Genomic DNA, 13,253 nt, shown 5'->3' with positions numbered 1-13,253 from the left:
AAAGAATTTGAGTTTGATCCGATTTATATGTCCAGTGAAAACTTCTGGTTTAGGTGTCTTGCGGGGGTCAAATAGCAGCTTAATTATTGCCGTGACACAAATATGGAAGGTAGCAAATGTACGCTTAAGAAAATTTGAAGTGCAGATTTTGGTAGATCTTTAAGTATTCAGCTGTGAAAAACCTGTTGTAAATCGTTAGCCTCTTCTCTTTTCATTTATCCATTTTAACCTTTTGTAGTAATTTAATTGTTGAGTTTTATTCTACCGATTATATGTTCTGATAGGAGTTTATTGCAGTTTGTCTTTTTCTTTTATCATATCTTATCCTATCTGTATTTATTTCCCTTTTATCAAATGTTAAAAGTGAAATTGTAATTTTCTCTCCATCTATGGTGAATTCTATTTTGTGTTTGTTATGCTATATTTGTGAAAGGTTCTTTGAACTGAAACACAATAAAATAAAAAAAATAAAAATGATGCTAGTACGCAAACTTATGCCATCTACAAAGACACATGAGAGGCCCGTGTGATCAATGGAACTTCGATACTGTTCTTAAACCGCACATACCTCTCCTTCCATCGGATACGTTTAGCCTTTTCAATGACCATTAATAAGTCGCGCGCCTTCCTGGTAGCGATCAGAGCTAATTCCGATACTGAAGAAGGGGGACAGAAGTGACGTTATGAATTACCGACCGATAATGACCTTTCAGAAATGCTACAATGGCATATGTTATGCTGGGAACAGCTAGTGTTTGCTACTTCAGATGCAACACAGTTCAGATAAAGCAGTCAATCAAGATCGAAAGTGATACTACTGCATTGAAAACTAAACACTTATTTATAATATCATGACCACCATCTTGTGGTAGTTTTAAAATGAGCAACAAGCACATTTAAATACTCAAGGATTCCTGTGTCGTATAATCAAAAAAAATATTATAAACCAGTACAACGTTCAATTACCACACATGAATATTCCAGGTCCTGTAGATGTGTTAAGTTAAAAAAAAAAGTAAATTTCCATGGCGATTACAAAATAAGAATCACTTCATGGCATTTCGAGATTTACCACAGACGTTATAATGAAAAACGCTTTAGGTATTGGCATAATAACGCTACCTATTGTGCATAGAACATAGCATTCAATTGGCAATCTGTGAATGTTTCTGAAAAAACATTCAGATTTTTTAAATGCAAGTCCCACATAACAATCCTAAACGATCTGTTAAGTACAAAATGTGAATTTCTATAGTTCTTACAAAGTGTAGACAATCATTGATAACATTAGGATAATTCCCACAAATATAATGCATAGATACACTACATCCCCATATATCAGAAATCTTAAAATGATACTACAATTTGTTCATACTTTAAAGGATATTCCTCCTTATCTTAAGGTTTTGACATAACTGTTGATTTAAAGACCCACAATTCATAGGAAACAGGAAAGGTCCCATTCCGCGTTCATACCCTTGGGAATCTTAGGGTCGAATTGCTAAGTCCAATAAATGTCCTTCTGACACAAAAATAGAGACTCCTCACCTAGGTACTTTCATTACTTTTTGATTCACTACCTGCATCTGCGCAATCAAATGTTGAGACCATTTTGGGTCTGTATGGTTTAAGTTACTTACCTTTAACTATTGTTCTCCAGCATGGGTCTGGCATGGATTCACATGCTCATGAATATTCCCAATCAGACTGGGAATCCTCAGTAAAAGAAAAATCTGCTTCACTTTCACTTACAAACTGTATTTCTTCTCTTAACCAATCACCGTCCTCTGGGTCATATTTCCCCCATCCAATGACCGCCCTCTCTCTAAACCCCCCTCTGGCAGCCATCTTCAGATTTGTTAAGCAAGTAAAGTGGCAGTATGATGAAGAGCCGGAGAGGGGCTGGAAGGAGGGTTCACATGTGAACCCATGCTGGACAACAATAGTTACAGGTAACTAACTTAAACCTTCTCCAGCATGGGGTCTAGCATGGATTCACATGTTCATGAATAACAAATACATAGCAGTACAACATTACAAAACCACAGGCGGTGGCAAGGCTCAACAGAAGCAATAACCCTTACCTCTGGAACAGACTAACATTAAGCAAACCGGTTGCGTGGCACTGCTTGGCCGACTCTGGACTCCTCCCTGGAATCCCTGTCAACGCAGTAGAACTTCGTGAATGTGTGCATGGACCTCCAAGTAGCAGCCCTGCCATTGTCCAGCAGGGGCACATCAGACAGGAACACGGTTGTTGCAGCGATCGCTCTGGTGGAGTGGGCTCTCAGACAGCCGGGCAGCGGTCGGTTCGCCAACCAATGACAGTGCGTGATGCAGCTGGAGAGCCACCTTGAAATGGAAGCTTTGGATAAGGCCTTCCCCCTGGTTCACAGTTCACAAGCAGTTATGTGAAGTCTTCTGAAAACTCTTTGTGTGTCACGTAGAACTTCAGGGCACGAGCAACGTCCAGTGAGTGCAAGACCCTTTCCGCCAGCGACAAAGGTTTCAGGAAGAAAACGGGTAACACCAAAGGCTCGTTGAGGTGGAATTCCTACGGAACTGTCCCCATGAAAGAGGCGCCACCCTCGATTTGTGGAAAGTCAGGTACGGTTGCTTGCAGGATAGGGCCTGGATCTCACCTTCACGTCTGGCAGAGGGGATGGCTTCAAGGAAACCCGTCTTCCACGAGAGAAACTTGTGTGGCCTGAGGCATAGGCTCAAAGGCCCCTCCACCCCCATGAGCCACGTCAGAACCGCGTTCAGTTCCCACGCCGGGGCAAAAGCCTTCATCCGCTGGAAAGATCGGACAAGTCCTTTGAGAAATTCCTTGATGAGTCGTGTGGGACCAAAGCAAAGATCAGCATGGGGAACTGGCATAGCGGGAGATAGTCGACAGATCCACTTTGATGGAGGCGTGCCCCAGCCTTTGCCAAGGATAGCAAGTATGGAAGGATCTGGAGGGCCATGATCCTCAGAAGGGTAATCTGTGACGGGCACCACGTAGCAAAACGCTTCCACTTATGGCCGTAGCACTTCAAGGTTGACGATGCCCTGGCCTTGGCGAGGACCTCCTGCAGTCTGTTGGCAACTCATAACCTCCAAACTCTAAGGCTGCAGGAACAAAGTCCTCAGGTTCAGCGATCCTGGGTCGTGATGAAGGATTGCATCTCCCTCGCTGATAAGAAGATCCAGAACCACTGACAAATTGACTGGAGGCGACGCGGACAGGCTGAGAAGGGCCTGATCCCAAATCTGCCTCACCACGCTGGGGCGATGAGGGTCATCTTGCATTGAAACCGAGTGTGTTGACTCATAGCAGGAGAGGAAATGGAGGAAACGCATACAGAAACAACCCTTCCCACCGGAAGGAGAATGCGTCCCTCAGGCTCCTTGGCTGGTGGCATATGCTGGCAAACCTCTGGCATTTGTAGTACTCTGCCCCCATTTGATGAACAGGCGGTCCACCCGATCCTGGCATAGTTCCCACTCGTGGCAGAAGCACAGTTTCCTGCTGAGGGAGTCTGCAATGGTGTTCTTGACTCCCACAAGGTGGAGAGGGAGGAACATCCCCTGTCTGACGGCCCAGTGCCACAAGTTGTAACGCTCACCTGGTATCCACGGGGACGTCACTCAGCCTGCTCTGACCTCTTACGACCTCAAACCCTTTCCTGGAGTCTACTCGACTGGAGACTGGGCCTGAAACACAGGATTGGCAGAGTTTAACTCCCCATTGTCTGTGTGCTTGAGCCCCTTCTTCCCCGGGGTCCAACCCTTCCCTTTGATCCACAGCTCACCTTGTTTTCTTGGAAAGTGTGCTCTCCCTCCTGCTTTCAGCGCAGGGGCGCGTTGATTGATGCGGGCTTGTTGCTGCCTAGTTACTTCACTGACAAGAGTCTGACAGGTAAGTATAATGAGTCTTTTGAACAGTTCTCTAACTTCGTTCCTTTCCTTCCTTTGATGATGGCCAGCGTCCGGGGATGGCGACGTGCTGCTGAGATGAGTAGCGCTGAAGGCGAGTGAGAGTGCAATGCACGATGCGACCCTTTCGTATTTGTATTGAACTGAGTTATTTTTCTGTGTCTTTTAGGTGCTGTGACGTTTTCAGCATGGATGCCGGTTATGAAGAAGATATGCGGTGAGTAAGCGCGGTATGCAGCGCCTCTAGATGTTTCCATGCTGACCTGGAGTGTCTTTTCCCTCTTGCAGATGGATGAGAAGTTCCGGAGACCGAGTTCCCCCAGAGCGGCTGGGATTCAGGTAAGCGATTGAAGCTTGTACAGTCGTTAAAAATAAGCGAAGATTTGCTGAATGCTTACTAATGCCTTTTTTCTGTTCTTTTCCCTTTTCCTTAGGAAGAGGCGTGCCAGGATGGGAATGACACCGCCGAAGATGCCCGCAGAACAGAAGGAGCGATGAATGATGGGCAGAAGTGCGCAAAGGTAAGGCTGTTCCTAACGTTGTTCTTGTAGGAGCTGAGCGCAGAAGAAAGATGCAGGCCTATTGGAGACCGATCCGAACTTGGTGAGTGTCACGCTACAGGTGCAGAAAACACAAAGCATGTTTCTCAGCCTGGTCGTGGCTTAAATAGTCTCTGGGTATCCCAGGTGTCTCTGAGCTGAACCACACCCAAAAGACTAGACTGCACATGCAGTTCAGGGAACCGAAATATGTGGGGGCATCCATCTTGTCCCCATCAATGCACTACAAGTCCAATCCCCAATGTTATCCTATGGGAGTGAGTCAGTCTGGTGCCACAAGCGCCAAGTCTGACTCCAAGTGGGTCTTTGGAGGGATGGAGAGGCCCTTGAGGGCCATGTAGTTGATTGTGGCCTGGCTCCAGCCTGACATCTTGGAGGGCTGGGGACATGGGGGGCAGGAATCATGACAAGTCCTGCGCTTCCTTGGAGAGCGCCAGGGATCAAGTGCCCCCCTGCTTCCTGATGTATAACATAGTGGTGTTGTCCATGAAGATCCTCACCACCTTGCCTTTCAGAGACAGTAGGACCGACTTGAGGGCACAGAACACTGCCCGTAGCTCCAGGAGGTTGATATGCAGATCCTTCTCTTCCGACAGCCACAGGCCTCTGGCGTGCAGACATCCAGTGTACACTCCCCCAACCTTCCAGGGAGATGTCCGTGGTGACCGTCTCCTGGTATGGGGGTTTTGTAATCCCATGCCTTGGGCGATGTTGGAGCAGAGGCTCGAGCTGGCAGTCCAGGCAGAAGCTGGAGGAGAAAGAAGACACAGGACCACTGTTTGGCAGATATCAGCTGCCAGTCTGTTTCTCCAAATGTAAAGGTTGCCCCTTTGTAACTTGATTTGCATAGGCTGTGCAGGGGGAAGCATTCAGGAGGCTGTCTCAGGTGGCTGTACGGCAGTCAAGAGCCTCAAGGTTATCTCTGGTGGCTGGCATGCATCTAAGGGCCTCAGGAAAGGGAGCTGCAGTGGAAGTTGACACGGGTGGCAGCAGACTAAAGGAAGATGTTTGCCAGGTTGCAAGGAGTCACAAACAGAGGTCCTACAGGCAGCAATAGGAATGGAAGCGCACGTCTGACCCAGTGAGTTCACAGCTTGAAAGTGACCCCTGCCGCTCCTTTCCCACTTGCATGTGTAAAGCAGGCGTTCAGCGTATAAATGAATGTTGTTACAAAGGCATGTTCAAACTGTTAAAAATCAGCAGAAGCCGCACTCGCGTGTGAGTGCAATAATCTGAGTAATTTTGAATTCCAAACTAATGAAAAGAAGCAAAAGCATTTGTAACAAAACCAAAGGACTAACTTTAAAAAGTGTGAGTCTGTAAAACCCAGCAACCTGATGGGAGGATATTGGAAAGAAATTAAACCTACAAGCATTGCCCAAGTCAAGAGAAACTAAAAGTCAGGAAAATGCAATCCAGCAGATATTACTAACAACGAAAAGGGGCTAAATATATAAAGTATGAAACTGGTTGCCAATACTTTGCCCAACATATGGTAAAAGATTATATAAACTCACATTGCCAAAGCCAAGGGAGAAGCAGAGTAAGACCCTATCCTGGTCAGAGTTCGGTTGTCGGTACAATGGGGAAATAAGATTGGTGAGAAGGATTTCAGGAGAGTAAAATTATTTGTATGAAAGTACTAAAAAGCACCAGTCAATCTGGTTCCCCTGAAAAGTTAACAGTTTTGAAGCTGCAAACTGGTGAACATGGTGAAGCAGGTTATCTGTTGACTCGAACCACAAAAGCACTATTAGTTGTGAAATGCTGTTCGGGTAGGAGAGTATACCCGCATGGCAAACCTTTGAAGGAATAGGCCTGGCTTGGGAGGAAACCAGGTGGAAGTTGAAAAAGTGCTACAATGAGGTCCTAACAAAGTCAATTTATGTTGTGGTGCTGAAGGAAGAACTGTGTAAAGTTGTTGCTATTGAAGACATTGTATTTCTATTGAGCTTATCAGTTGTGGCAAATCATCCTGACCAAGCTATCAGATATGGCAAATCAGAGGCCACAAGGGGGCGCGCGGATGTGATCCGCTCCAACGCGACTCATTCCCATGAGGGACCACTGGTGATTCAATCTTGTTAAGGGAAATTACTCCAGGTGGGGTTGGATGCCGGGAGGAGAGTGGAGGGAATGGCTGTGGGGGGTGGGTGACCTATGTTCCGGGTGTGAACATTTTAAATAAATGGTGTGGTGTAGGGACCCAGTTAAGAATGTTCCAAACTTGGAATGGTCTCAGAGGAGGGGGAAGTAGAGTGTTCCTTTGGGTACAAGGTGGTGTCTGGCCAGGGTGAAGTGAGGATAGGCTCCCTAAATGTCCGGGGCCTCAACTCACCTTCCTAAAGTTCTATGGTGGTACGCGAGTTCAAGAGGTCAAATCTCAACTGGCTGTGCTCACAGGAAACACATTGGAAGAAGGGGGGGCACCCAGACTGCGATCCCGGGAGGAGGGCGAAGTGAATGTGGTGTCCGATGTAAAAAAGACAGGGTAGCGGTTTTGGTTTCAACCCGGATGAGCTTTACAATAGAAGCGGTACTATACGACCCCAATGGGAGGTATGTGTTTGCAAAGGGCCAATTACAGGGTGTTAAGCCAACGTCCGGCTCAATATACGCCCCAAATGTGCAACAATGTGAATTTTGGGAGAAGATCAGAGATAAACTAATTCAATTTGTGGACCTTCAAATGGTGGTGGGGGGGATTTCAATATGGTACAGGACCCACTGAGAGATCGTAAGAGGATGGGGAGGAGCAAATGAGGAGGGTTAACCCGGATGATTCGGGGCAGTTTAAAGAGGTGAACGAGGTTATAGGTATATGCGACTCCCTCCCCCGGTCCTGGAGGGTGACATGCCATTTACTTACTATTGTGCAGTCCATGACTCCTTCTCCCGCATCAATTTTATCTTAGGGATGTGTCCCTAAAACATCAGATCCTACAGTCCAGAGTAGTACCGATCCTATGGTCGGACCACGAGATAACAATCGGGATGGCCAGGGGAGGGCCAAAAGTCCACCAGGGAAACTGGAAATGTAATGGCTTCCTGCTAAAAGATAAAGAGGTGCAACAAGAACTACTTAGGGGAATAAAAGAGTATTTCTGCTTTAATGATATAGTTGGGGATCCAATCGGTTTGGGATGGCTTAAAGGCAACTATACGAGGGTCCCTGATGATAATAGGCTCTGAGAAAAAGAGAGAGGAAGAAGTAGGTTAAGCACCCCAGGAAAATGGAAGAGATGCAACCGGGGTTACGCACAGGCAATATATCTCAACCGCCAAAGTGATAGAGCCCCGACGGTACAGGACACAATTGAAAGCTAAACTAACGCAACATAGGGAAAAGAAACTCCTGTTCCTGAAACAGAAATATCATGATCGGGGAACAGAGGATAAGATCTTGACATGGAGATTGAGGGAGGAAAAAAAGAGGAGGAACATCGGGGCGATTAGGACGGATGATAACAGATGTCCATGCAATGCCCAGAGTATAGGGAATGAATTTGTAGAGTACTATAGGACCCTCTATTTGTCGGAATGGGCAGGAGATGACCCCCAAATTGATGAATTTTTAAGAAAGTCTACCAGTCCCGGAACTCCCCGAAGATATAGCGGAAGCTCTAGAGAATCCCATAACAGTAGAAGAAGTCACGGGGGCAATAGCAGGAATGAAGTAAGGGACCACCCCGGGGGAAGATGGGTTTACGATAAAATTCTATACATTATTCAAATCCCTGTTAGCCCCGCACTTAGCAGTGGTATTCAACGCGTGCTTGGAGCGTGAACCCCTTCCCTCCCACGATGATGGCAGAAACTATTGTTGCGTTCCCGAAGGAAGGGAAGGACCCCACTAGATGCTCCTCCTACAGGCCGATTTCTCTCCTAAATAGTGATGTGAAGATATTGGCGAAAGCCCTATGAACAAGTCTGGAAGGTGGTATGCCACTCCTAGTGCAACGGGATCAGGTGGGATTTATTAGGGGAATGCAAGGGTCAAACATTGGGAAACCTATCGACCAGATTTAAGAAGCAAAAGTGGAAGTGCAGGACGCTTGTCTAGTGACATTGGAATCGGAAAAGGCCTTTGATAGGGTCGAGCAGCCTTTCATGATGAAGGTGCTGGGGAGGATGGGGCTGGGAGCAAACTTTCTGAAGTGGGTGTCCGCACTATACAATAGGCTAAGGGCAAAGGTTATGATAAATGGGGGACTTAGGGAGGCTTTCAAACTCTCGAGAGGGACCAGGAAGGGATGTCCCCTCTCTGTGCTCCTGTACGCCCTTGTAACAGAGCCACTGTCGATTTCAATTCCAGTTAATGAACGAATTAAAAGGTATAGTGGGGAGGGGGGAGAGCTCGAATGCAAAATGTCACTGTTTGCTGACGACATATTGGCTTACCTGACAGATGTACAAGTCTCTCTCCCAGCGCTCATGGCACAAAGACTAGTATGGCAGCCTTTCAGTTCTCAATATTAACGTGGAAAAGTCTGCAATTTTGCCGCCTACGCACAGAAAGCTACCAGGGCAATGAGGATAAAACAGAGGCATTTGATACCTGGGCATACTGGTGACAAGGAATTTAGGAGAGATGATGGTGGCTAACTATAATCCCTTCCATGCTCAACTCATGGCTGATCTAAAGAGGTGGCTCCCGTTGATACTGACCTGGTATGGGAGGATGACCTGCATAAAAATGTAGGTCCTCCCCAGACTGCTATACCTGTTTGCATCCATCCCAAATCAGTTCAAGAAAAGTTTTTATTAGAAGTTTACCGGGGAGCTTAGTACATTTATATTGGGAAACAAGACCCCAAGGGTGAAGAGGACAGCCCTTACCCTTTCAAGGGATAAGGGGGAGGAATTTGGTTTCCCGGATATATGTCTGTGGTATAAGGCGGCACAAATCGGGGGAATGCTGGAGCATATGAGGGAAGATCTGAGGACTTTTTGGACTTACCTGGAAGATCTTCTAGCGCACCCTTTGAAGGTCAGGGACTACTTTTTCCCCAATGTGGGGTACACAGGTTTCTTGTTATATTGAGAATGTCTGTTTCGAGTTATAAATGCTAATAAAATCAAGTTAAAAAAAAGATGGCAAATCATCATGGCCAACACATTGATTGTTGCTATTTGATGAATGGAGAAACGTTCCTTTATTTGAGAAAGATAAACTGTATACTTTTTCAAGGAAGAGGAAGAGTGATTCCTTTATTCAATAACTGGAGTATTGGAATTTTCAGTCGACGAGTTGAAGTTGCAAAGAACTGTTGAAACTTTGTTGCAGACAGGATTTCCTTATTTACTTTTCTTGAACTGTGAAGCAGAAATCAACGTAAATCTGGGGAGGGGGGAACTCACCAGGTTGAGAGACTGGTTATATTACGAATTTACACATTACTGTTTTGAAGTGCCATGCATTTCCTGGTTTATTTATTCTATCCATTAGTCGCGATAGTGTGGCATTCATCCAACCTGTGAATATAATAAAATGGCATTTGTTGAGAAACCTTCACAGAGTTGTCCGCCTCACATTTCTGACCCCTCCCACACTTTAGACTGTTTGGGCATTTCTTCAACTTTCCATGCTATATTATCAAAGGCCAGTCGGGCATAATCCCTCTTCAGAAAAAGCTGCTTCAAATCCCTTGATCTCTCCAGATATTCCAACTCATTCAAGATGATTCTTTGAAATCTAAGAAATTGATGCAGGGGAATGTTAACGGTCCTTTGCGGGTGAAAACCCATGGCCATTAAACTGTTACCATCTTTAGAAGGAAATGTAGTGCAGAGGGCCCTGCCTCCACTGGAAATCTCAACGTCATGAAATTGAATGAATGCATGGTAACTTGATTCTCGAGAGTAAAACATTCATGAATTCAAAGAAACTTTCAAGTTCCTCTATCATGCCTCCACAAATACCAAAAAAGACATCAATATATCGAAAGAAACCATTTAGAGGTTGCATTCATCTCTTGCAATTTAAGACACTGTCTACTTCTAGTTGCATAAAGGCATTCACATAACTAGGAGCCATTGTGGCTCCCATTGTTGTCCCCCAAGTCTAAACAAAATACTTTGCTGAAAATCATCTTGCAAAATAAGGTATTTACATTTGAGGATGAGACAACACAAACACCATCTGCTGGACACTGCTCGGCCTTCAACAATAACCATTCCCACAAGAAGCTGGACTTGAATCTGTGGATGCTAGTATAAAGACTGGTAACATCCACTGTAAGCAGAATGTCTTTCTTCTCTTCAAAATCTACTGAAGAAATATGTGGTGCCATCTTGAATTAACGGTTGAAGTATCCTGTCCACATACCGTGCAAATGATTCCAATAGGCTGTCACCGCAATTACCAGTCCCGCTGGCGGTTGTCTTAAGTCTATGTGGACTTTAGGTAGTATATATAACACTGGCATTTTTGGATGTTATTTGGCTAGAAAATAAACCCATTACTTACTGCTTCACTAAGAACATTGTTCCTCGCCACATTCGGTTGGATCCAGCCCTACAGATAAGGGATGTATAGGCTACTTCTACTCCCTAAAAGAAGGCAAATACTGCCCAAAAATAAAATGAAGGAGTAACGATACTCCCAACAAAAAGAAATGGCGAACAGACATCAGAGCATGTCCCCTGCTTTCATCCACACTGATATGTTTGGAACATTAGTAAACATTGTGGCACAGGAAGAAGCTCTAGTATTATTTCTTCTAATGAAAAAAGGTAAAAATGTACCTTTTCATGTGCATGAATAACATGATGCAAAAAAAAAAAAAAAAATATTTTGGTTTTACAGGTAAACATTTTCACTCGCTTATTAAATACTCCCACTGGGAATGGGATTTGATTTTTTAATCCCTAAAAAATGATTTTACTGCCAACATTAAAAAATAGGGAGTAAAATACTCCCACTTCAAAATCTTATCTGGAGCACTGGTTGGATCAGTGAATACTTCCATGTAGGTGCCCTGATCCGCCAAGTGGCTCTCAATTTCACCCGGATAGTAGTCTTTATTCATTATCACTAAAGTACCACCTTTGTCAGCTGGCTTCAGGATATCTGTATTATTCCATAATCTCTTAAGAACTACATAACTATAACATGTGACCTCAGCATGCACCTGTAGAGTTTAATTTGCTTGGTATTTTGTTACACTTGGTTTCATGTTAGAGGCTTCTTTAATCCTTAACATATAAACATATAAAAACAAAACATGAGAACATTTCCGCTATACCTTTTCAGGCAACTGGTCAAACCTTTCCAAAAAGCAAAAGAATGTTGAAACAAGCATTGGCAATGCCAATGGTTTGGGCTTTTGTGTAGGCATGGGAATGGCACAGCCATAGTGGTATTAACTACCATTTGATGGTAGTACGTGCAAAATGATGCAATTACCTGGGCATCTAATAGCAGTGCTTGGCAAAACCTTAAAACCTATGCACAAGGCAAAAATGTTGTCTTTGCCAATGCTCGTTTTAAACAGTACTTCAGTGACGGAGAAGCAGAGTGGCTGAAAGTAGGCCTGGTAATACATTTCTATTACACTAGTAGCGGGTTTACAACTCCAATTCAGTCGTTAACTCTCAGAACACTGCTTTGAACAAACACTGTCGCACACTTTCAATGCAAAGCCTTGTGGTAAGGCTTAAAGCAAGCCGAAAGATTTCCCATTAGGAGGTGTTTTGGCGGGCAGAATCAGAAATGGCCATAGGGATTGGCATGGCCATGGGCAGGCACATAACCAACCACCACCTAGTCATAGACCTGTTGCGCGGTGGACATACCCGAATCCTGGAAAAAGGTATGTTCTGAACACATGCACACAAAAATAATAAGACTAATGAATGCCCAATTGAATCATGAAAACACAAATATGTAGCACAAAATGTATTAAAATGTTACCAGCCAACACGTGTTTTGGCCTAGATGGGTCATTCTCAGGACTGTACGAATTGCCAAACAAATCTACATAAAATGTTGAGCAAATAAAATTCCTCACATGTATAAACCAACATAAAGCCATACAATGTTCAGGATTTTAACAAAGCCAAGCAGATGCTCACCAAGGAACTGGGGAAGAAGTTGCGCGCCACCAGACAAAGCACACACTCTTGGCAGCCATCTGCTAGGGGGAGACGCCTGGGCCTGTCACGGGTGTTCGAGCTGAACGGCTATTATAATACAGACCAAGGAATGAAGTCACAACAGCTTTCCTGCCCACATTCCCAGATACCCCCAACCGGACCCCTAAACAAATATGGCACTAGTGTCAAGACCGGTGGGGGGGTCTGTACTTCCGCTCTCTATATGGTAGAGGAGAGGCACAGAGGACCCCAGCCAAGATTCTCGATTGTGGTAGCAATGGACGAGCAATCAAGGCCTAGCTTCTCAGGAGGTGATGCAGGCTGGTTCTTAAGTACAGTGTATCCCCAAGCCCCCACAAAGGAATGTCCACACACTGTATTACTGAAAACACAGTCTTTATATAATTAATATTCAAGGGTTATGTACACTTATCACAACAACGCACTTTGTGCTCAGGAAAACCAATAATGATAAATATCTACAATTCTAAAGTGGTACCACTAATATTAGACCTCATAACAGTGCATTCACAATACTGTAGCAATGGCACGCGGATCAATAAGAAGGAAACCAGCAATAGAGAGAGGAGAGATACCAGAGGGTTGAAACAATAGGCAGAAGACTGGCCCTTGCTACTGGACACAGTTCTGTGTGGAGATCCCCCCACCTGGGCA

General features: G+C 44.8%; 1 protein-coding gene across 3 annotated transcripts in view; it reads right to left on the bottom strand.

Annotated features, from left to right (window-relative positions):
- Nucleotides 1-13,253, bottom strand: part of PTPDC1 (protein tyrosine phosphatase domain containing 1) — a 980,126-nt gene that overhangs the window by 762,458 nt on the left and 204,415 nt on the right. Inside the window, exon 1 of one of the 3 annotated variants that reach the window (XM_069643573.1) lies at nucleotides 569-663. The exons of the other annotated variants lie outside the window; for them this stretch is intronic. The gene's annotated coding sequence lies outside the window, so the exon portion shown is untranslated. Of the gene's footprint in view, nucleotides 1-568; nucleotides 664-13,253 lie in introns of those variants that run through there. 3 annotated transcript variants of the gene reach the window in all.

Source organism: Ambystoma mexicanum, chromosome 2p (assembly GCF_040938575.1).
Source record: "Ambystoma mexicanum isolate Mex_15411 chromosome 2p, UKY_AmexF1_1, whole genome shotgun sequence".
Classification (NCBI taxonomy): Eukaryota; Metazoa; Chordata; class Amphibia; order Caudata; family Ambystomatidae; genus Ambystoma; species Ambystoma mexicanum.
The sequence above is the reverse complement of the archived record's forward strand: the minus strand, read 5'-3'. Positions and strand labels throughout refer to the sequence as shown.